We start from the raw sequence: 22,215 nt of genomic DNA, 5'->3' as shown, positions 1-22,215 counted from the left end.
ATCTCAGTGCCTCTCCTGAGCCCCCGTCCCTTCCCCTTCCTGAAACTTCTTAGAGAGTGTAGACTGTGTCTAGGGGTAGGTCACTGGGATAGATGTAAGGGCCATGGTCTTCATTGAAACCCACAGCCTGACAATCATTGTTCTCCTCTTCTTTACTCTCTGGATGCTGACATCTCATCCAGAGCCCACCCGTCCTCCCCACATGCTTCATATCAAGTGTTAGAGCATGGCTTGCTTAGGTCCCATGTTGAGCTTTCTTTACTCACAAGCCCAACTGCATGCACTCACTTTCTCAGTTCCTGCCATGTTGACATTCTGCACTCTGGGTTCTCTCCTAAAATAGGAAATTTGTCCCAAGTCTAGTCTGTCCTAACATTTGGTAGTCAGCAGGTCACCTTATAATAAAAATTTGTGGTTACACAGGGAACCATCCAGAGTGACCCAAAAGGAATTAAACCATGCTTCTCACGACCCAAGTATTTCACGGCCATGCTCGATAGAGATCTACCAAGCATAGTGAGCCATAAATGATGGAGGATGGATACAGCTCCAGGTCTCCAATCACAAGCCTCAAATTAATATCATTCATGGGCCTTTTCTTGGTCTTTGGGAAGCTGTTTCTAATGTCATGAGACAAGCTGGAAATATTTGCGGTCATGATGAGGTCACCCAAACTGATGTGTCTAAAGTGAAGTGTCCTGGAACAGCTGAGAGATGTCTACCATGGTTGTGACTGCATCCTAGCACCTTAGCCTGAACTCAGCAGCTCTCATGGGCATGGTGATATTGGGCATTCCTGATGTGTTTACACAAATGGCTGCCAAGATGTTGCTCTGTCCAGTCATCTGAAAGAGTCTCATGTACCTGAAAGAAGGGGCCTATTCCACTTCTTCAAATGGTCGTGTGACTTCTCAGGTCCTTTTCCATTGCATAAGAGGGAAAATCCAGAGATAAGCCCAGAGCAAAGACTCACAGCGCCAACATTCTCATCTCTACATATGTGCTTAAGCTCAGGTTGTGTACACTTAGGTAGACTGTGTCTCTGATCTGCCAAAAGGGAACATTACATTCCAACTAGAAAGTAGATATTGCCTCTGTCCTGGTGACAAGTGTTTGGAATTTATATTCCCTAGACTGAACTGATCAGTAAGAGAAAGGACTAATAGAAATTGCGGATCATACCATTCCTGTCATCCCAACAATTGACAGGTAGTGATGGGAATATTATCAATTGTAACACTGATTCTCAACCTGTGTGTCACCACCTCTTTGAAGCTTGGAGACCATTATCACAGGAGTCACATTTCAGATATCCTGAATATCAGATGTTTATATTATGATCATATCTGTAGCAAAATTGCAGTCCTGAAATACCAATGAAATAATTCTATGATTGGAGTCACCACAACATGAAGAAATGTCAGAGCATTAGGAAGCTTGAGAACCACAGAATTAGAGGCTGTTCTTGGTACTTCTTGAGTTTAGGCCAGCCTGGGTTACATGGGACTCTGTCTTTAAATCAACAGCAAAGCTTAACAAAACTGAAATCAGTAAAGTGTGTCATGAAAAAAGACCCTCACTTAGCTCCCTTTTTCCTGGAGATGGAGAACTTGAATATGATACTTAGCTTCTGTCTAGATATATATAAAATATAATGTGACTAACTGTACTTCAGTTTTTGTTTGTCTTTGTTTTCTTCTGTTTTTGAGGAGGGGGTTTCTCTATTATATACATCTGACTGTCCTGGAACTTGCTTTGTACACAGTCTGGCCTCATAGTCAAAAATCTCCTGCGGCTGCATCCTACTAAATCTACCGACATGGTAGGGTATTAACACTTCCCGCTTTTTTGTTCATTTATTTCTTTTAATTTTGGTTTGTTTTAAGCTAAATATAATAACCCCAAGAAGGGGGCTGTGAGTTTCTCTGTTTCTGTGACCACAAACTTGATGACATACCTATAAATGTCTCTGTCCTTGGCTGTCAGCAGATGTTGGGGGAGATTGAACTCTTTCCCCAGTCCTACTCACTGGACCTTTAGAACACAGTGTAGAGTCTCTTCCTGGGGACTCCCCTGGGCAGGTGTGCAGGCAGGAGCTCATCTGAGGCTGAGGACCAGGTCTACATCACCAGCTGCCATCCTTCCCCACCTTCTCTAGCTTCTCCACTCTGTCCCGGCACCAGCCTGGGGGATTCTTTGTGATCACACTCTGGATCTTTTTGTTGTCACTAGGGAAGAGAGATCAATGAGTGTGTGTGTAAGGAAGTGGTGACAAGAATGGAGAAGACAGGGACAGTTTTCATCTATGAGGGTATCTGCTGGGCTCACAGAGCATACAGTATGTGTTATCTGAGGGTAGCCTCTGGAATTGAATCATCTACAGAGAAACAGGAAGGGTATAGCCTGTTTTCTCCCCCTGTTGTCATGGGATAAGTTAATTAGTTATAAAGTCAGAGAGTCTGAATGCTGTGAACAAAGTCAGGAAGTAGAGTCTCAAGAATCACTGAGCCTCGTCTTAAGGAGGCCTTGTTTAGTCAGGATGATGACGGGCAATATGTTGTAACAGACCATATGTTAAAGGATCCTTGCATGATATGTGTTTGAGATCTGGTGCATGTGTGTGCAAGTCAGTTTGGGCCCATGTATTGAAGTGCAGAGGACAACCTCAGATATGGTAATTAGCAACACCCTCCAAGTTCACCATCAACTTTGTGTTTCTGTTTTTGACTGATTGGCGTTTTGTTTGATACATAGATTTAGTAGGTTTGGCTGGGATTTATTGGTCATGTTGTTGGATTTTTTTTTTGGTTTGTTTATTCTTTGACACAAGTCTTCACTCTGCTCCATTTGCTGTCTAAAATCTGGATACATAGACCACATAGCTTCAAACTCAATGGGTCCATGTGCTTCTGTCTTCTTCCTCCCAATCTAGACTTGTATACCCATGACCAATGTGGGTTATAATATTTTTTTCTTTTTTCTTTTTTTTTCGGAGCTGGGGACTGAACCCAGGGCCTTATGCTTGCTAGGCAAGCGCTCTACCACTGAGCTAAAGCCTCAACCCCATAATATTTTAAATAATACTTATTCATTCATCCTGGGGTGTGTAGGGTAGGTAGGGATACATGTGCTGTTCCCTCAGCATCAAACATATTCCAACCCTGCAGGCTGACACTCCCCATGGTCTTGTGATATGCAAAAGCCCTGTGTGCACACCAAAACCACAGACTTTCTGTCCCAAGTGAGATCATGACTTGGGATTAAGCTGAACACAGGGTGTAGTTGGCATCCTTAGACCCCACCAGAGGCTGCTGTATTAAAAACATGTTGTCTAGCAGCTGACTTATGGCAGTCCTGTCAGGTCCAGGCCCTCCTTGGGTGGGTTAGTAACCAGATGACCTTCTACCCAGAGAACTCAGACAGGCAGGGTAAGGTAGATTAAATCTGGAGGTCACTAGGACATTCTCACCTCACTGAGCCAAAGATGTTCTTCTGGTAGAGTGTGCTGTTGCCTGTCATGGACAGAAAATGATGTTCTTTGTCCACTGAGAGACAAAGGATCATGACTATGCACACCCGTATTCACCACTGAGGGGAGGCACAGATAGGAGGGTCTGTAGGAGTTTCAGATCATCCTTGAATACATAACAAATATAAGGAGAAGCTTGGCCAAACTGCAGCCTAAATATCTGTCAGATGAGCACCTGTCACCCCAAGAGGTTGGGGACCCTTTGGGAAAGTTTATTATGAGGGGCGTGTAAGGGAGCAAGAGAGATGATTCAGCTAGAGAGGTGTACATGGGTAGCAGGGCCTGAGGTTGATCTGGAGCAGCCACACTATAAATCAGGGATATGGCAGGAATTTGTAATCCCAGCCCTGCATGAGCAAGAGACAGGGAGAGGCATGGGGCTGATCATATAGCTAGTCTAGCCTAATTGGTGCGGTCAAAACTCATGAGAGCCATGGTATAAAAAACTGTGTGGATTTCTCCAGATGATCCATTATGGTCATAACATTTTTAAGTTTATGGTAAATGAAGTATTTTAAAATGCTATATTTAATGAACAACAAAACAGTGTATGGCAGTGAGATATGGGCTCAGTAGAAATGCTGCCTAGCACAGTGACCTGGGTGTGATTCCTGGGGAATCAAATGGTACATGGAGAAAACTGACTGTGGACAATTGTCCTCTGCCTGTCAGGATCACCCACAGGCTCCTGGTGAGATATCATCTGTTAGTCCTTATGTAACAGACCTCCTGGTGCCATGACCTCTCACCATGGAGGTGCGTTACTTCAAAGGAGTGACTGAGGGGACTCATCCTGCATATCACCACCCTCCCTGCCTCCAGCATGGGAATGAGAGCACATGGATGCAGGATTGTTTGTGATACATCCTAGGAACCCATGTCAGCTCTGATGTCCTCTCCTTTGAACCCATGTCCACCTGTCTTTCTCCGGTCATGAGAGCCTGACTGGTGTTCTCTGTTGGTTTATGAATTTGTAATACTTTTTCATAAATGTGGGATAATAAATAAAATAATTCAAGGAGCCAGTTCAGAGCAATATTAAGATCAAACCAGAAAATCACATTCTGAGAGCAGTAGAAGTTTGGAGTGTTCCCTCCTTCTCCAGTCTGCACATTCAGGTCCAAGAAGCCTGTACCACCCCCACCTCTCCAATTCTTGAGGAAGTAATAACAAGATGGCTGAATTACAGGTATAATTTCCTGTTTCTCCATAGAGAAATATCCATCACCTGAAATATCTTTTCATGCAAATGAAGCTTTCTCAGACCCTCAGCACAAGCCAATCATGTACAGTCATCCTATAACCAATAATCATTTAGGACATTTCATATAGCCTTTGTTACCCCCAATAAATCACAGCTCTTTCACTGAAAACTCTTTCTCAGAGAAGCCTGTTTCTCCACAGGACACAATTCAGAAGAGATCCTGTGAGGGCACAACCCTGGAAAACCTTTGTTCCTTTCTTTCCAGCACTGAGCTCAACTTTCCTGTAGACCTTAAGGTCAAAGAAGAACCAGTCCAGCAAATGAAAGTCTCACTCCAAGAAATCCTTCTCAGTATTTGTCTTGACCATTTTCTCCCATCTGTGACCTCTAAGAGAGTGGCAGACTCTGTCCAGGATACAAGTCAGTGGGACAAGGGCAAGGGCCATAGTCCATATTGAGAATAACAGCCTGAGAATCAGGGTTCCCCTCTCCCTTATTCCCTGCACACTGCTGTCTCATCCAGAAACCTGACCCCCATCCCTCCATTCTTCACATCTGGTGACAGACAAAGGAATGTTTAAGCCCCATGTTGGGCTTCCTTTCCTCAAAAGTCCAACTATAGTTTTCTCATTTCCTGCCATGTTGATATTCTGGATTCTGGGTTCTCTCCTAGGACAGTTCCTTTTTGTCATGTCCAGTCTGTTTAACATTTGTCAGTCAGCAGATTAGCTCCTAACAGAACACAGAAACTTTCCATTCTTACACATGCTTGATAGAGTTCCTTCAACCACAATATGTCATAGCTGCAGTGTGGTACCAATGCTACTGCAGTCCACCAATCACAAGCCTCAAATGAGTATCATGTATGATCCTTTGCTGAGGCATTTGGAAAATTATCTCTAATCTCATGAGACTAAATGGAGATAACTGGGGTCAAAGAGTGGTCATCAAGATTTCTTATGGATAAAGTGAAGGGTCCTGGAATATTTTCATTGTGTCTGCAGTGGTTGTTACCCAAGCCTCTTGAGGTTGTTGAGGTTGAACTCAGCAGCACTGATGGGCCTGGTGACCTTTGGAGCTGGGGTGGTGTTTTCTCTGAGCATCCCTGATGTGTTCATACAGAGGGTACTATGATGTTGGTCTGTGTAGTCATCCATAGTAGTCCATTTACATCTCAACACCACAGGCAGCTGCACACAGAAAAGCAACCTAAATGCAGTTGCTCGAATGGTCATGTGACTTCACAGGATCATTTCCATTGTTCAACAGTGAAAAATCATATATAGTCCCACAGCAATGATTCACACAGAGCCCCCATTCTCAACATCACATAGGTGCTTATCCTTAATTGAATACACTTAGGGAGACAGGATCTCTGATCTGCTACCAGGGAACTTTATGGTCCAAATTGGGAGCAGATGTTGACTTCTGCCCTGGCTAAACTTGTTTACAATGTATGTTCTCTGTCCTGAGAGAAACAGTAGGAAAAATACTAGAGGAACATGGGCATGAGAACAGGATGTGACTGCAGTAACCTGGAACATCTTCGTGTGACAAAAGCTTCAGGAGAGAATATTCTTCCCTTAGGGTGTTACAGCTCAGTAAACAAGCAGCCTCAGAGGGACTTTGGTGAAATAACTTCTGCTCTTTATTCCTTAAGGATACAGTGTTATAAATACGTTGGGCTGGGATGGGGTCTAAAGGCAGATGATTTCTCTTGGCTTGGTTTGAGATGTTAGGGATGCCTCATTTGCATGGGGATGGGCTTTGTGTGTTGCTCCTTTGAGACAGATTGTCATAGTCCTCTCAATGGGGTTTCCTGGTCATGTGTTTCAGTACAACAATTGTAGGATTAATGTGGGCTCATGTCTGCTCTGCAACAGGGATCTGGCTGCTCTGGGAAGGAGGTTGAGAGAAGTTGACCATGCTTACCACAGGCTACCAACTGGTTGTCTGTGGTAATCTGTGGTACCTTACTGTATGTATGGGGAAGCATGATCTGAAGCAGGACACATCTGGAGCTGGCTCGGGAGTCCCTGGACCGCCAAGGAGGTCATAGCCTTTGAGTTCTCAGGCTCTTGTGCATCGAAGCACTGCTGTAATGCCACAGAAGAGCAGAGAACAGAATGGGGGTCCACAGGATGGATGTAGCCTAGGGCTGAGGGTGAAAAGGGAGAGCTGTGGCTGTCTGGTCCAGCAGGGAGAGTCCTTGGCTAGAGGTTGGTGGACTTGTTTTGTCTTCCTGGTAGAGGTGCCTGTGAGTGCAAAGAGGCCTTCAATGGGAGATTAGATGATGGTTCTTTAGGCAAAGGGGTTTCTCTACAGCTCCCCATGGTGATGAAAAGAGACAGTCCATTTTAAGTTTTAAGACATTTATTGTCATGGCAGAAAGTGGATGAGTAAACTGTACCCCACTTCTCAAGGTGGTACTATGATTAAATACCTTTTGCAGGGTGAAGTTTCTGGTAAGGAAAAGTTCATTTGTTAAGGTGCTAGGCCTTTAGGTTCCTCCTTATAATGGAGATCTGTCTTGAGTCTATGTGACCTGTTGTCATGCCTTATACCTGTGGAAGGGCTTGGGGAATTGCTCTTATGTGACTGATAACCACAAATATATGGAAGACTATGGATAGTGACTGTCTTGATGTCCTGGGAGTCAGGCAAAGCTCCTACCATTCCTTTCCGGGTCACTGGGACCTCAATCCTCCTCAAACAGGAACCAGGGTCCCTTTCATCATCCCTCAAGCCATCTGATTGGGAATAGATTTAGACAGCATTTTCAATTATGATAATTGCCTAGGTTGCTTAATCCTTTCAACTTTGCCACATTTTCTGTGTGGTGGCACAATCCACTGCCCCACAATCACCTGCCACCCTCCTTCCACCACCCTTTCTAGCATCTCTTTCTCTCTCCACAGGTCCCAGTTTGGGTGAGGTATTTTGGGGTTCCCTCTGAGCTCTGGGTGTTGTCACTATGGAAGGGAAAGCAGGAAGTATGTGGGCAGGTGGTGTGACAAGAACAGAAAAGGGAGGGATATTTTTCATCCAGGACATTAACTACTATGTGAGGGCTGACAGAACCTGCAGTATGTGTTATCTAAAAGATATTTCTTTAATTGGAGGCATCAAAGAGAAATAGGAAGGCTTGAGCCTTTTCTTTCTGACCACTGTCTATTATGGAATAACCAACTTGCCCATAAAATCAGAGAGTCTGAATGCTGGGGTCTTGTCAAGATATGGAGCCTGAAGAGTCACTGAGCCTGGTCTGAGGGAGGCCATGTTTGCTGAGAATGAAGACTGAAGATGGTCCTAGAAACTGATTAGCTGTCAACGGTGCATTGTTTTCTCTCTGTGTCTCTGTGCCTGTGTCTCTCTGTCTTTCTCTGTGTGTCTTGGTCTGTCTACCTCTCTCTCTGCTATCTGTCCATGTCTCTCTATCTCTGTCTGTCTCTTTCTCTATCTCTGTTTATCTCTCTCTTGTGTGTGTGTCTGTGTGTGTGTCTGTGTGTGTCTGTGTGTCTGTGTGTCTGTGAATTATGAAGGTGGAGGTGAGGTAGAAAGACTCCTTTAGAAAGTGGAGTAGCTTTACAGTCCCTGTCCATGAAACTCAAGGAGTTGGAAACTGTGCCAGACGGAGCAGGCAAAGGCAGGAAGAGTTCACAGGTCATGTTCTTCTCCCTGTCTTTCCCAGGGCACTCAGCAGGATACAGAAGAAAAAATGACTATGGAATTAACAAACCAGCTCTCTTCTCTTGAGTCCAGGGTGGCTCCATTGAGATCCCTTTTTCCTTCTCCTTCCCCTGGAATTTGGCCAAGAATCCACAGATGAGCATAGCCTGGAGATGGAAAGACTACCACGGGAAATTCATCTACAACTCCACGCTACCTTTCATTCATGAGCACCTCAAGGACGGGCTCAGCCTGAACTGGACACAGGGTCAGATATCTGGACTCCTCAGAATCCTTAAATTGAAGGAGAATGACCAGGCCACATACTTCTGTAACATCTGCCTGAGCACCACAGAAGATAGGAAGAGATGGCAGTCGATCCCTGGGACCCAACTCTCCATTGTCCATGGTGAGCCATCATGGCTCAGACTTTGACATGTGCAGCTTGCTTGTCCCCTAGATGTCACCTCAGGCTCCACAGCTTTGAGCTTTCTTTCACATACCTTTCCCTTGGCCCTGCTAACACCTCTTCCAGCAGCATCTTTTCTGCATAATCATGTCAAGTCTTTGCTGACTCCTTTGCTCTTGTCTCTTATTCACTGCTCAGACAGACCCACACCCACTCCCTAGGCTTCAGCATGTGCCCTACCCCCTATCTCACACCTTTCATCCCAGTGCAACTGCTGTCCTGCCCAGGTATACCCTTCCCCATGACCTCAAGGTGCATGAAAGTGTCCAGAATATGGCTAACACTCTTGGTCCTGTGGCAGGGCTCCAATTGGTCCCTGTATGCAGCATTTCTACCCAGCTCTGACCTAAACCCAGAACATATAGTGGGTACCACTGGATCATGTTGGTGTTCTTGTCTAAGTGTAACTGCCACCTGTCTCCACAGTCCCTCATTTTCCCTCCCTGTTCCCCAGGACACATCTGTCATTTCTCCCTATCTACTGTCCTGTCTTCTTTCGGTTTTCCAACTTCCCGTTCCCCTCCCTTACCCTCCCCTCTCTCATACAAGACAGTAGGCTCTTAAAAAATAATGTCCCCATTGACATGATTGGATGTTTTGTCTTCTGATCCCTGTGCTCTTTGTAAGCAGATGTAATTGCACCCTCCCCATGGAACACTGAGGGCAAGCCCAGTCACTCTGTGGTCCTACACATGGCCCTATAGCAGCTGGGGATGCTACGAGTTGCAGTGTTTATCAGGACCTTCCTTAGTTGCTCTTGTTATTATTGTTTTTTTTGTGTTTAAGTTTTTGTAAGACAGGGTCGTAGCATTTATCCTGACTGTGCTTATACTCAGTATGTTGACCCGGCTGGCCTGGAACTCACAGAAATCTGTTTCGAATCTGCCTCATAAGTGCTGACATTAGAGCCATGTGCCTCCAGAGGTAGCTTATGATCACATCAAGGTCCACCTACAGGAGGGATACCTGTAGTTTGGTTATTTTTGCAGGCTACAGCTGACATTGACCTAATGCAAACTCAAACCACAGTTTTTAGGGTTTACGGGACAGAGAAAACATAGCTGTTTCCTGAGTCAGCCTTCCTAGTGCTACGATACCTTAACACAGTTCCTCATGTTGTGACACCCAATAAAAACAGTACCATGTGCTACTTTATAATTCTTAGTTTACTACTGTTATGAGTTATAGTGTAAATATCTGATATGCCAGATACCTGTTATGGGACCCCGGTGAGATACTTACCTACTGGTTGAGAACTGATGGTCTATGATGTTTGTAGAGTAAAGGAATGACCTATGCCTTGGACTGAGATCTTTTGTACAGCTTAAATGATATAGTTTCTATTATACACATTTTGTACATAGTTTGTGTGAACATCTGGGTCTATTAAGGTGTGTGTGTGTGTGTGTGTGTGTGTGTGTGTGTGTGTGTGCACATTTGTTCATCTACATGTGGAGGCTATAGGAGATTGTAGGTCTAATCCACCTTATTTTGGACCTGGTTCTCTCACTGGCTTGAAATTTCTCAAGAAGACTAGGTTGGCTGGCCAGTGAGCCACAGGGACAATCCTGATTTCACTGTCAAAGTAATAGGGTTATAGCTTACTCTGCTCTGTTTGGTGTGGAAGTAGACAGGCTGGCTGTCAGCTCACAGAGTTCTACCTACTGCTGCCTCTTGGGCTTGGATTAAAGGTTTAGGTGGTTCTTCATGTGGATATTCAAGGTCAAACTCAGGTTGTAAGATTCAAGTAGAATATGGATGATTCATATCAGTTACTTACTTAAGTTTACATCAAAATTCACTGTATTTCTCTGGCTTAGTTATTTATGACCCAATTAAAAAATCTTTGGACACACAGCCAGGACAGTTGGGAACTGTGAATTTGAGCTTGCTCTCCTAGAGTCTCAGTCTTAAGGATCTGTTTCCTGTTCTGTGTCAACATCTGACAGCTGTTTCCCATTTCACATCCCACAGAGGACACAAGATCTGAAAGTCACCCATCCTCCCTCATTCAGGGAAGATCTGCTCACTTCTCATCTCTCCACAGCACTCAGCACCACCCATGGATGGATCCCCTCCATCATCTCTTCTGCAGTCTTCACAACTGGTCTGGAGGACACAGGAGGTCAGATGAATCATTCACTGCTGAATCTGGTAGCCATAGAAGGGATGATCATGGCCAAAGTTGTGGTCACCTTCCCCATCTGTGGATGGATCATCTTTCTGTTGAGGAAGCAAAGGTAAGTGGTCCATGACAGGCCTCATCTGAACTTCCCACTGGGAGTGTTCTCAGCAGTGGGAGATGGAGAATGGCAGGCTTGGGCAGGGAACAGTAACGAGAACAAAAGGAGGAAAATGTGCCTGAACTCTACAAGGACTGCATCCATGAAGCCTGCTGTCCTTCCTGACCACCTGGAAATTAGAGGAACAAATGCAGATGAACACAGAGCCTGCTCTTAAGGAATTCAAGGAGGAACTCAGGAGCCACAGGGGCTGACTGTTCATCTGGAAAGAGCTGTGGGTGCTAAAGAAGATCTGAGGGTAGACCAGCATTTGCAGACAACATGTTACAGGCAGTGATAGCTATAAAAAGGAACACCTCTTTTTGTTGGGCATGTGTGACTAAAATGGAAAGTAATAGACCCATAAACAGAAAGAAATCTATACAGAGAACCTATCACTAAAATGAGCTAAAGAGTTGGACACTAGATATCTAATCCTCCTGAGCAAAAATATGAAACACCTATTGAAGTGTCTCAGTGGATGTGATTGCCCCACATAGAGGGACATGAGTATCCCGTAAGCCACATAAAGAGTTGTCAGATACTTGGACAGGCAGAGACACTACGATTCCTGGGGCTCACTGTGTTGTAAACCTTACCTCATGGGTGAGAACTATGACTGACCTGTCTCAAAATCCAGAGAGAACATCTCCCATAGGACAATGCTAAAGTTTTCCTCTACCATCCAAATGTGTCTGCACATATGCAAATATACACGTGTCTCTTTAAGTAAATTTTAAAAAAATACTGGAGAAATACTTTAAAGGTAATGATTTTGCAGAATGGCAAATTTTATATATTAAGTCCTGACAACAAACATGCACACAAACACACACACACACACACACACACACACACACACACACACACACACACACACACAACTAAAAATACAATGACGTTCGTATTTGAAATCCAACTGCATTTCTGCACAAATAAATGATTTTTTTTAAATTTATTTAATACGTAATAATAATTCTTTGGTTTCCGGGTAAACATCCCCCTCCCCCCTCCCCTTCCTTATGGGTGTTCCCCTCCCAACCATCCCCCCATTGCCGCCCTCCCCCCAACAGTCTAGTTCACTGGGGGTTCAGTCTTAGCAGGACCCAGGGCTTCCCCTTCCACTGGTGCTCTTACTAGGATATTCATTGCTACCTATGAGGTCAGAGTCCAGGATCAGTCCATGTATAGTCTCTGGGTAGTGGCTTAGTCCCTGGAAGCTCTGGTTACTTGGCATTGTTGTACATATGGGGTCTCGAGCCCCTTCAAGCTCTTCCAGTTCTTTCTCTGATTCCTTCAATGGGGGTCCTATTCTCAGTTTAGTGGTTTGCTGCTGGCATTCGCCTCTGTATTTGCTGTATTCTGGCTGTGTCTCTCAGGAGAGATCTACATCCGGCTCCTGTCGGTCTGCACTTCTTTGCTTCATCCATCTTGTCTAATTGGGTGGCTGTATATGTATGGGCCACATGTGGGGCAGGCTCTGAATGGGTGTTCCTTCAGTCTCTGTTTTAATCTTTGCCTCTCTCTTCCCTGCCAAGGGTATTCTTGTTCCCCTTTTAGAGAAGGAGTGAAGCATTCACATTTTGATCATCCGTCTTGAGTTTCATTTGTTCTAGGCATCTAGGGTAATTCAAGCATTTGGGCTAATAGCCACTTATCAGTGAGTGCATACCATGTATGTCTTTCTGTGTTTGGGTTAGCTCACTCAGGATGATATTTTCCAGTTCCAACCATTTGCCTACGAATTTCATAAAGCCGTTGTTTTTGATAGCTGAGTAATATTCCATTGTGTAGATGTACCATATTTTCTGTATCCATTCCTCTGTTGAAGGGCATCTGGGTTCTTTCCAGCTTCTGGCTATTATAAATAAGGCTGCGATGAACATAGTGGAGCACGTGCCTTTTGTATATGTTGGGGCATATTTTGGGTATATGCCCAAGAGAGGTATAGCTGGATCCTCAGGCAGTTCAATGTCCAATTTTCTGAGGAACCTCCAGACTGATTTCCAGAATGGTTGTACCAGTCTGCAATCCCACCAACAATGGAGGAGTGTTCCCCTTTCTCCGCATCCTCGCCAGCATCTGCTGTCACCTGAGTTTTTGATCTTAGCCATTCTCACTGGTGTGAGGTGAAATCTCAGGGTTGTTTTGATTTGCATTTCCCTTATGACTAAAGACGTTGAACATTTCTTTAGGTGTTTCTCAGCCATTCGGCATTCCTCAGCTGTGAATTCTTTGTTTAGCTCTGAACCCCATTTTTTAATAGGGTTATTTGTCTCCCTGTGGTCTAACTTCTTGAGTTCTTTGTATATTTTGGATATAAGGCCTCTATCTGTTGTAGGATTGGTAAAGATCTTTTCCCAATCTGTTGGTTGCCTTTTTGTCCTAACCACAGTGTCCTTTGCCTTACAGAAGCTTTGCAGTTTTATGAGATCCCATTTGTCGATTCTTGATCTTAGAGCATAAACCATTGGTGTTTTGTTCAGGAAATTTTTTCCAGTGTCCATGTGTTCCAGATGCTTCCCTAGTTTTTCTTCTATAAGTTTGAGTGTATCAGGTTTGATGTGGAGGTCCTTGATCCACTTGGACTTAAGCTTTGTACAGGGTGATAAGCATGGATTGATCTGCATTCTTCTACATGTTGACCTCCAGTTGAACCAGCACCATTTGCTGAAAATGCTATCTTTTTTCCATTTGATGGTTTTGGCTCCTTTGTCAAAAATCAAGTGACCATAGGTGTGTGGGTTCATTTCTGGGTCTTCAATTCTATTCCATTGGTCTATCTGTCTGTCTCTGTACCAATACCATGCAGTTTTTATCACTATTGCTCTGTAATACTGCTTGAGTTCAGGGATAGTGATTCCCCCTGAAGTCCTTTTATTGTTGAGGATAGTTTTAGCTATCCTGGGTTTTTTGTTATTCCAGATGAATTTGCAAATTGTTCTGTCTAACTCTTTGAAGAATTGGATTGGTATTTTGATGGGGATTGCATTGAATCTGTAGATCGCTTTTGGTAAAATGGCCATTTTTACTATATTAATCCTGCCAATCCATGAGCATGGGAGATCTTTCCATCTTCTGAGGTCTTCTTCAATTTCTTTCTTCAGTGTCTTGAAGTTCTTATTGTACAGATCTTTTACTTGCTTGGTTAAAGTCACACCGAGGTACTTTATATTACTTGGGTCTATTATGAAGGGTGTCGTTTCCCTAATTTCTTTCTCGGCTTGTTTCTCTTTTGTGTAGAGGAAGGCTCCTGATTTATTTGAGTATATTTTATACCCAGCCACTTTGCTGAAGTTGTTTATCAGCTTTAGTAGTTCTCTGGTGGAACTTTTGGGATCACTTAAATAAACTATCATATCATCTGCAAATAGTGATATTGTGACTTCTTCTTTTCCGATCTGTATCCCCTTGACCTCCTTTTGTTGTCTGATTGCTCTGGCTAGAACTTCAAGAACTATATTGAATAAGTAGGGAGAGAGTGGGCAGCCTTGTCTAGTCCCTGATTTTAGTGGGATTGCTTCAACTTTCTCTCCATTTAGTTTAATGTTAGCAACTGGTTTGCTGTATATGGCTTTTACTATGTTTAGGTATGGGCCTTGAATTCCTATTCTTTCCAGGACTTTTATCATGAACGGGTGTTGAATTTTGTCAAATGCTTTCTCAGCATCTAATGAAATGATCATGTGGTTTTGTTCTTTCAGTTTGTTTATATAATGGATCACGTTGATGGTTTTCCGTATATTAAACCATCCCTGCATGCCTGGGATGAAGCCTACTTGGCCATGGTGGATGATTGTTTTGATGTGCTCTTGGATTCGGTTTGCCAGAATTTTATTGAGTATTTTTGCGTCGATATTCATAAGGGAAATTGGTCTGAAGTTCTCTTTCTTTGTTGGGTCTTTGTGTGGTTTAGGTATAAGAGTAATTGTGGCTTCATAGAAGGAATTCGGGAGTGATCCATCTGTTTCAATTTTGTGGAATAGTTTGGATAATATTGGTATGAGGTCTTCTATGAAGGTTTGATAGAATTCTGCACTTAACCCGTCTGGACCTGGGCTCTTTTTGGTTGGGAGACCTTTAATGACTGCTTCTATTTCCTTAGGAGTTATGGGGTTGTTTAACTGGTTTATCTGTTCCTGATTTAACTTCGGTACCTGATATTTGCCTAGGAAATTGTCCATTTCCTGTAGATTTTCAAGTTTTGTTGAATATAGGCTTTTATAACAAGATCTGATGATTTTTTGAATTTCCTCTGAATCTGTAGTTATGTCTCCCTTTTTATTTCTGATTTTGTTAATTTGGACACACTCTCTGGGTCCTCTCGTTAGTCTGGCTAAGGGTTTATCTATCTTGTTGATTTTCTCAAAGAACCAACTTTTGGTTCTATTGATTCTTTCTATGGTCCTTTTTGTTTCTACTTGGTTGATTTCAGCTCTGAGTTTGATTATTTCCTGCCTTCTACTCCTCCTGGGTGTATTTGCTTCTTTTTGTTCTAGAGCTTTTAGGTGTGCTGTCAAGCTGCTGACATATGCTCTTTCCTGTTTCTTTCTGCAGGCAATCAGCGCTATGAGTTTTCCTCTTAGCACAGCTTTCATTGTGTCCCATAAGTTTGGGTATGTTGTACCTTCATTTTCATTAAATTCTAAAAAGTTTTTAATTTCTTTCTTTATTTCTTCCTTGACTAGGTTATCATTGAGTAGAGCATTGTTCAATTTCCACGTATATGTGGGCATTCTTCCCTTATTGTTATTGAAGACCAGTTTTAGGCCGTGGTGGTCTGATAGCACGCATGGGATTATTTCTATCTTTCTATACCTGTTGAGGCCTGTTTTTTGACCAACTATATGGTCAATTTTGGAGAAAGTACCATGAGGAGCTGAGAAGAAAGTATATCCTTTTGCTTTAGGATAGAATGTTCTATAAATATCTGTTAAGTCCATTTGGCTCATGACTTCTCTTAGTCTGTCTAGGTCTCTGTGTAATTTCTGTTTCCATGATCTGTCCATTGATGAGAGTGGGGTGTTGAAATCTCCCACTATTATTGTGTGAGGTGCAATGTGTGTTTTGAGCTTTAGTAAGGTTTCTTTTACATATGTAGGTGCCCTTGTATTTGGGGCATAGATATTTAGGATTGAGAGTTCATCTTGGTTGATTTTTCCTTTGATGAATATGAAGTGTCCTTCCTTATCTTTTTTGATGACTTTTAATTGAAAATTGATTTTATTTGATATTAGAATGGCTACTCCAGCTTGCTTCTTCTGACCATTTGCTTGGAAAGTTGTTTTCCAGCCTTTCACCCTGAGGTAGTGTCTGTCTTTGTCTCTGAGGTGTGTTTCCTGTAGGCAGCAGAATGCAGGGTCCTCGTTGCGTATCCAGTTTGTTAATCTATGTCTTTTTATTGGGGAGTTGAGGCCATTGATGTTAAGAGATATTAAGGAATAGTGATTATTGCTTCCTGTTATATTCATATTTGGATGTGAGGTTATGTTTGTGTGCTTTCATTCTCTTTGTTTTGTTGCCAAGACGATTAGTTTCTTGCTTCTTCTAGGGTATAGCTTGCCTCCTTATGTTGGGCTTTACCCTTTATTATCCTTTGTGGTGCTGGATTTGTAGAAAGATATTGTGAAAATTTGGTTTTGTCATGGAATATCTTGGTTTCTCCATCTATGTTAATTGAGAGTTTTGCAGGATACAGTAACCTGGGCTGGCATTTGTGTTCTCTTAGGGTCTGTATGACATCTGTCCAGGATCTTCTGGCCTTCATAGTTTCTGGCGAAAAGTCTGGTGTGATTCTGATAGGTCTGCCTTGACCTTTTTCCCTTACTGCTTTTAATATTCTTTCTTTATTTTGTGCGTTTGGTGTTTTGACTATTATGTGACGGGAGGTGTTTCTTTTCTGGTCCAATCTATTTGGAGTTCTGTAGGCTTCTTGTATGCCTATGGGTATCTCTTTTTTTAGGTTAGGGAAGTTTTCTTCTATGATTTTGTTGAAGATATTTACTGGTCCTTTGAGCTGGGAGTCTTCACTCTCTTCTATACCTATTATCCTTAGGTTTGATCTTCTCATTGAGTCCTGGATTTTCTGTATGTTTTGGACCAGTAGCTTTTTCCGCTTTACATTATCTTTGACAGTTGAGTCAATGATTTCTAGGGAATCTTCTGCTCCCGAGATTCTCTCTTCCATCTCTTGTATTCTGTTGGTGAGGCTTCTATCTACAGCTCCTTGTCTCTTCTTTTGGTTTTCTATATCCAGGGTTGTTTCCATGTGTTCTTTCTTGATTGCTTCTATTTCCATTTTTTTTTTATTAACTTGAGTATTTCTTATATACATTTCGAGTGTTATTCCCTTTCCCGGTTTCCAGGCAATCATTCCCCTCCCCCCTCCCCTTCCTTATGGGTGTTCCCCTCCCAACCCTCCCCCCATTGCCGCCCTCCCCCCATAGACTAGTTCACTGGGGGTTCAGTCTTAGCAGGACCCAGGGCTTCCCCTTCCACTGGTGCTCTTACTAGGATATTCATTGCTACCTATGGGGTCAGAGTCCAGGGTCAGTCCATGTATAGTCTTTAGGTAGTGGCTTAGTCCCTGGAAGCTCTGGTTGCTTGGCATTGTTGTACTTTTGGGGTCTCGAGCCCCTTCAAGCTCTTCCAGTTCTTTCTCTGATTCCTTCAATAGGGGACCTATTCTCAGTTCAGTGGTTTGCTGCTGGCATTCGCCTCTATATTTGCTGTATTCTGGCTGTGTCTCTCAGGAGCGATCTACATCCGGCTCCTGTCGGTCTGCACTTCTTTGCTTCATCCATCTTGTCTAATTGGGTGGCTGTATATGTATGGGCCACATGTGGGGCAGGCTCTGAATGGGAGTTCCTTCAGTCTCTGTTTTAATCTTTGCCTCTCCCTTCCCTGCCAAGGGTATTCTTTTTCCTCATTTAAAGAAGGAGTGAAGCATTCACATTTTGATCATCCGTCTTGAGTTTCGTTTGTTCTAGGGATCTAGGGTAATTCAAGCATTTGGGCTAATAGCCACTTATCAATGAGTGCATACCATGTATGTCTTTCTGTGATTGGGTTAGCTCACTCAGGATGATATTTTCCAGTTCCAACCATTTGCCTACGAATTTCATAAACTCGTTGTTTTTGATAGCTGAGTAATATTCCATTGTGTAGATGTACCACATTTTCTGTATCCATTCCTCTGTTGAAGGGCATCTGGGTTCTTTCCAGCTTCTGGCTATTATAAATAAGGCTGCGATGAACATAGTGGAGCACGTGTCTCTTTTATATGTTGAGGCATCTTTTGGGTATATGCCCAAGAGAGGTATAGCTGGATCATCAGGCAGTTCAATGTCCAATTTTCTGAGGAACCTCCAGACTGATTTCCAGAATGGTTTTACCAGTCTGCAATCCCACCAACAATGGAGGAGTGTTCCTCTTTCTCCACATCCTCGCCAGCATCTGCTGTCACCTGAGTTTTTGATCTTAGGCAATCGCACTGGTGTGAGGTGAAATCTCAGGGTTGTTTTGATTTGCATTTCCCTTATGACTAAAGATGTTGAACATTTCTTTAGGTGTTTCTCAGCCATTCGGCATTCCTCAGCTGTGAATTCTTTGTTTAGCTCTGAACCCCATTTTTAATAGGGTTATTTGTTTCCCTGCGGTCTAACTTCTTGAGTTCTTTGTATATTTTGGAAATAAGGCCTCTATCTGTTGTAGGATTGGTAAAGATCTTTTCCCAATCTGTTGGTTGCCGTTTTGTCCTAACCACAGTGTCCTTTGCCTTACAGAAGCTTTGCAGTTTTATGAGATCCCATTTGTCGATTCTTGATCTTAGAGCATAAGCCATTGGTGTTTTGTTCAGGAAATTTTTTCCAGTGCCCATGTGTTCCAGATGCTTCCCTAGTTTTTCTTCTATTAGTTTGAGTGTGTCTGGTTTGATGTGGAGGTCCTTGATCCACTTGGACTTAAGCTTTGTACAGGGTGATAAGCATGGATCGATCTGCATTCTTCTACATGTTGCCCTCCAGTTGAACCAGCACCATTTGCTGAAAATACTATCTTTTTTCCATTGGATGGTTTTGGCTCCTTTGTCAAAAATCAAGTGACCATAGGTGTGTGGGTTCATTTCTGGGTCTTCAATTCTATTCCATTGGTCTATCTGTCTGTCTCTGTACCAATACCATGCAGTTTTTATCACTATTGCTCTGTAATACTGCTTGAGTTCAGGGATAGTGATTCCCCCTGAAGTCCTTTTATTGTTGAGGATAGCTTTAGCTATCCTGGGTTTTTTGTTATTCCAGATGAATTTGCAAATTGTTCTGTCTAACTCTTTGAAGAATTGGATTGGTATTTTGATGGGGATTGCATTGAATCTGTAGATTGCTTTTGGTAAAATTGCCATTTTTACCATATTAATCCTGCCAATCCATGAGCATGGGAGATCTTTCCATCTTCTGAGGTCTTCTTCAATTTCTTTCCTCAGTGTCTTGAAGTTCTTATTGTACAGATCTTTTACTTGCTTGGTTAAAGTCACACCGAGGTACTTTATATTATTTGGGTCTATTATGAAGGGTGTCGTTTCCCTAATTTCTTTCTCGGCTTGTTTCTCTTTTGTATAGAGGAAGGCAACTGATTTATTTGAGTTAATTTTATACCCAGCCACTTTGCTGAAGTTGTTTATCAGCTTTAGTAGTTCTCTGGTGGAACTTTTGGGATCACTTAAATATACTATCATGTCATCTGCAAATAGTGATATTTTGACCTCTTCTTTTCCGATCTGTAGCCCTTTGATCTCCTTTTGTTGTCTGATTGCTCTGGCTAGAACTTCAAGAACTATATTGAATAAGTAGGGAGAGAGTGGGCAGCCTTGTCTAGTCCCTGATTTTAGTGGGATTGCTTCAACTTTCTCTCCATTTAGTTTAATGTTAGCAACTGGTTTGCTGTATATGGCTTTTACTATGTTTAGGTATGGGCCTTGAATTCCTATTCTTTCCAGGACTTTTATCATGAACGGGTGTTGAATTTTGTCAAATGCTTTCTCAGCATCTAATGAAATGATCATGTGGTTTTGTTCTTTCAGTTTGTTTATATAATGGATCACGTTGATGGTTTTCCGTATATTAAACCATCCCTGCATGCCTGGGATGAAGCCTACTTGGCCATGGTGGATGATTGTTTTGATGTGCTCTTGGATTCGGTTTGCCAGAATTTTATTGAGTATTTTTGCGTCGATATTCATAAGGGAAATTGGTCTGAAGTTCTCTTTCTTTGTTGGGTCTTTGTGTGGTTTAGGTATAAGAGTAATTGTGGCTTCATAGAAGGAATTCGGGAGTGATCCATCTGTTTCAATTTTGTGGAATAGTTTGGATAATATTGGTATGAGGTCTTCTATGAAGGTTTGATAGAATTCTGCACTTAACCCGTCTGGACCTGGGCTCTTTTTGGTTGGGAGACCTTTAATGACTGCTTCTATTTCCTTAGGAGTTATGGGGTTGTTTAACTGGTTTATCTGTTCCTGATTTAACTTCGGTACCTGATATTTGCCTAGGAAATTGTCCATTTCCTGTAGATTTTCAAGTTTTGTTGAATATAGGCTTTTATAACAAGATCTGATGATTTTTTGAATTTCCTCTGAATCTGTAGTTATGTCTCCCTTTTTATTTCTGATTTTGTTAATTTGGACACACTCTCTGGGTCCTCTCGTTAGTCTGGCTAAGGGTTTATCTATCTTGTTGATTTTCTCAAAGAACCAACTTTTGGTTCTATTGATTCTTTCTATGGTCCTTTTTGTTTCTACTTGGTTGATTTCAGCTCTGAGTTTGATTATTTCCTGCCTTCTACTCCTCCTGGGTGTATTTGCTTCTTTTTGTTCTAGAGCTTTTAGGTGTGCTGTCAAGCTGCTGACATATGCTCTTTCCTGTTTCTTTCTGCAGGCAATCAGCGCTATGAGTTTTCCTCTTAGCACAGCTTTCATTGTGTCCCATAAGTTTGGGTATGTTGTACCTTCATTTTCATTAAATTCTAAAAAGTTTTTAATTTCTTTCTTTATTTCTTCCTTGACTAGGTTATCATTGAGTAGAGCATTGTTCAATTTCCACGTATATGTGGGCATTCTTCCCTTATTGTTATTGAAGACCAGTTTTAGGCCGTGGTGGTCTGATAGCACGCATGGGATTATTTCTATCTTTCTATACCTGTTGAGGCCTGTTTTTTGACCAACTATATGGTCAATTTTGGAGAAAGTACCATGAGGAGCTGAGAAGAAAGTATATCCTTTTGCTTTAGGATAGAATGTTCTATAAATATCTGTTAAGTCCATTTGGCTCATGACTTCTCTTAGTCTGTCTAGGTCTCTGTGTAATTTCTGTTTCCATGATCTGTCCATTGATGAGAGTGGGGTGTTGAAATCTCCCACTATTATTGTGTGAGGTGCAATGTGTGTTTTGAGCTTTAGTAAGGTTTCTTTTACATATGTAGGTGCCCTTGTATTTGGGGCATAGATATTTAGGATTGAGAGTTCATCTTGGTTGATTTTTCCTTTGATGAATATGAAGTGTCCTTCCTTATCTTTTTTGATGACTTTTAATTGAAAATTGATTTTATTTGATATTAGAATGGCTACTCCAGCTTGCTTCTTCTGACCATTTGCTTGGAAAGTTGTTTTCCAGCCTTTCACCCTGAGGTAGTGTCTGTCTTTGTCTCTGAGGTGTGTTTCCTGTAGGCAGCAGAATGCAGGGTCCTCGTTGCGTATCCAGTTTGTTAATCTATGTCTTTTTATTGGGGAGTTGAGGCCATTGATGTTAAGAGATATTAAGGAATAGTGATTATTGCTTCCTGTTATATTCATATTTGGATGTGAGGTTATGTTTGTGTGCTTTCATTCTCTTTGTTTTGTTGCCAAGACGATTAGTTTCTTGCTTCTTCTAGGGTATAGCTTGCCTCCTTATGTTGGGCTTTACCCTTTATTATCCTTTGTGGTGCTGGATTTGTAGAAAGATATTGTGAAAATTTGGTTTTGTCATGGAATATCTTGGTTTCTCCATCTATGTTAATTGAGAGTTTTGCA

The 22,215-nt window shown here is 42.3% G+C and overlaps 1 pseudogene; it reads left to right on the top strand.

Annotated features, from left to right (window-relative positions):
* Positions 1-8,333: 8,333 nt before the first annotated feature.
* On the top strand, positions 8,334-11,125 carry LOC148002265 (paired immunoglobulin-like type 2 receptor beta; annotated as a pseudogene).
* Positions 11,126-22,215: the final 11,090 nt, after the last annotated feature.

Source organism: Rattus norvegicus, chromosome 12, assembly GCF_021556685.1.
Source record: "Rattus norvegicus strain SHRSP/BbbUtx chromosome 12, alternate assembly SHRSP_T2T, whole genome shotgun sequence".
Taxonomy (NCBI): domain Eukaryota; kingdom Metazoa; phylum Chordata; class Mammalia; order Rodentia; family Muridae; genus Rattus; species Rattus norvegicus.
The sequence above is the reverse complement of the archived record's forward strand: the minus strand, read 5'-3'. Positions and strand labels throughout refer to the sequence as shown.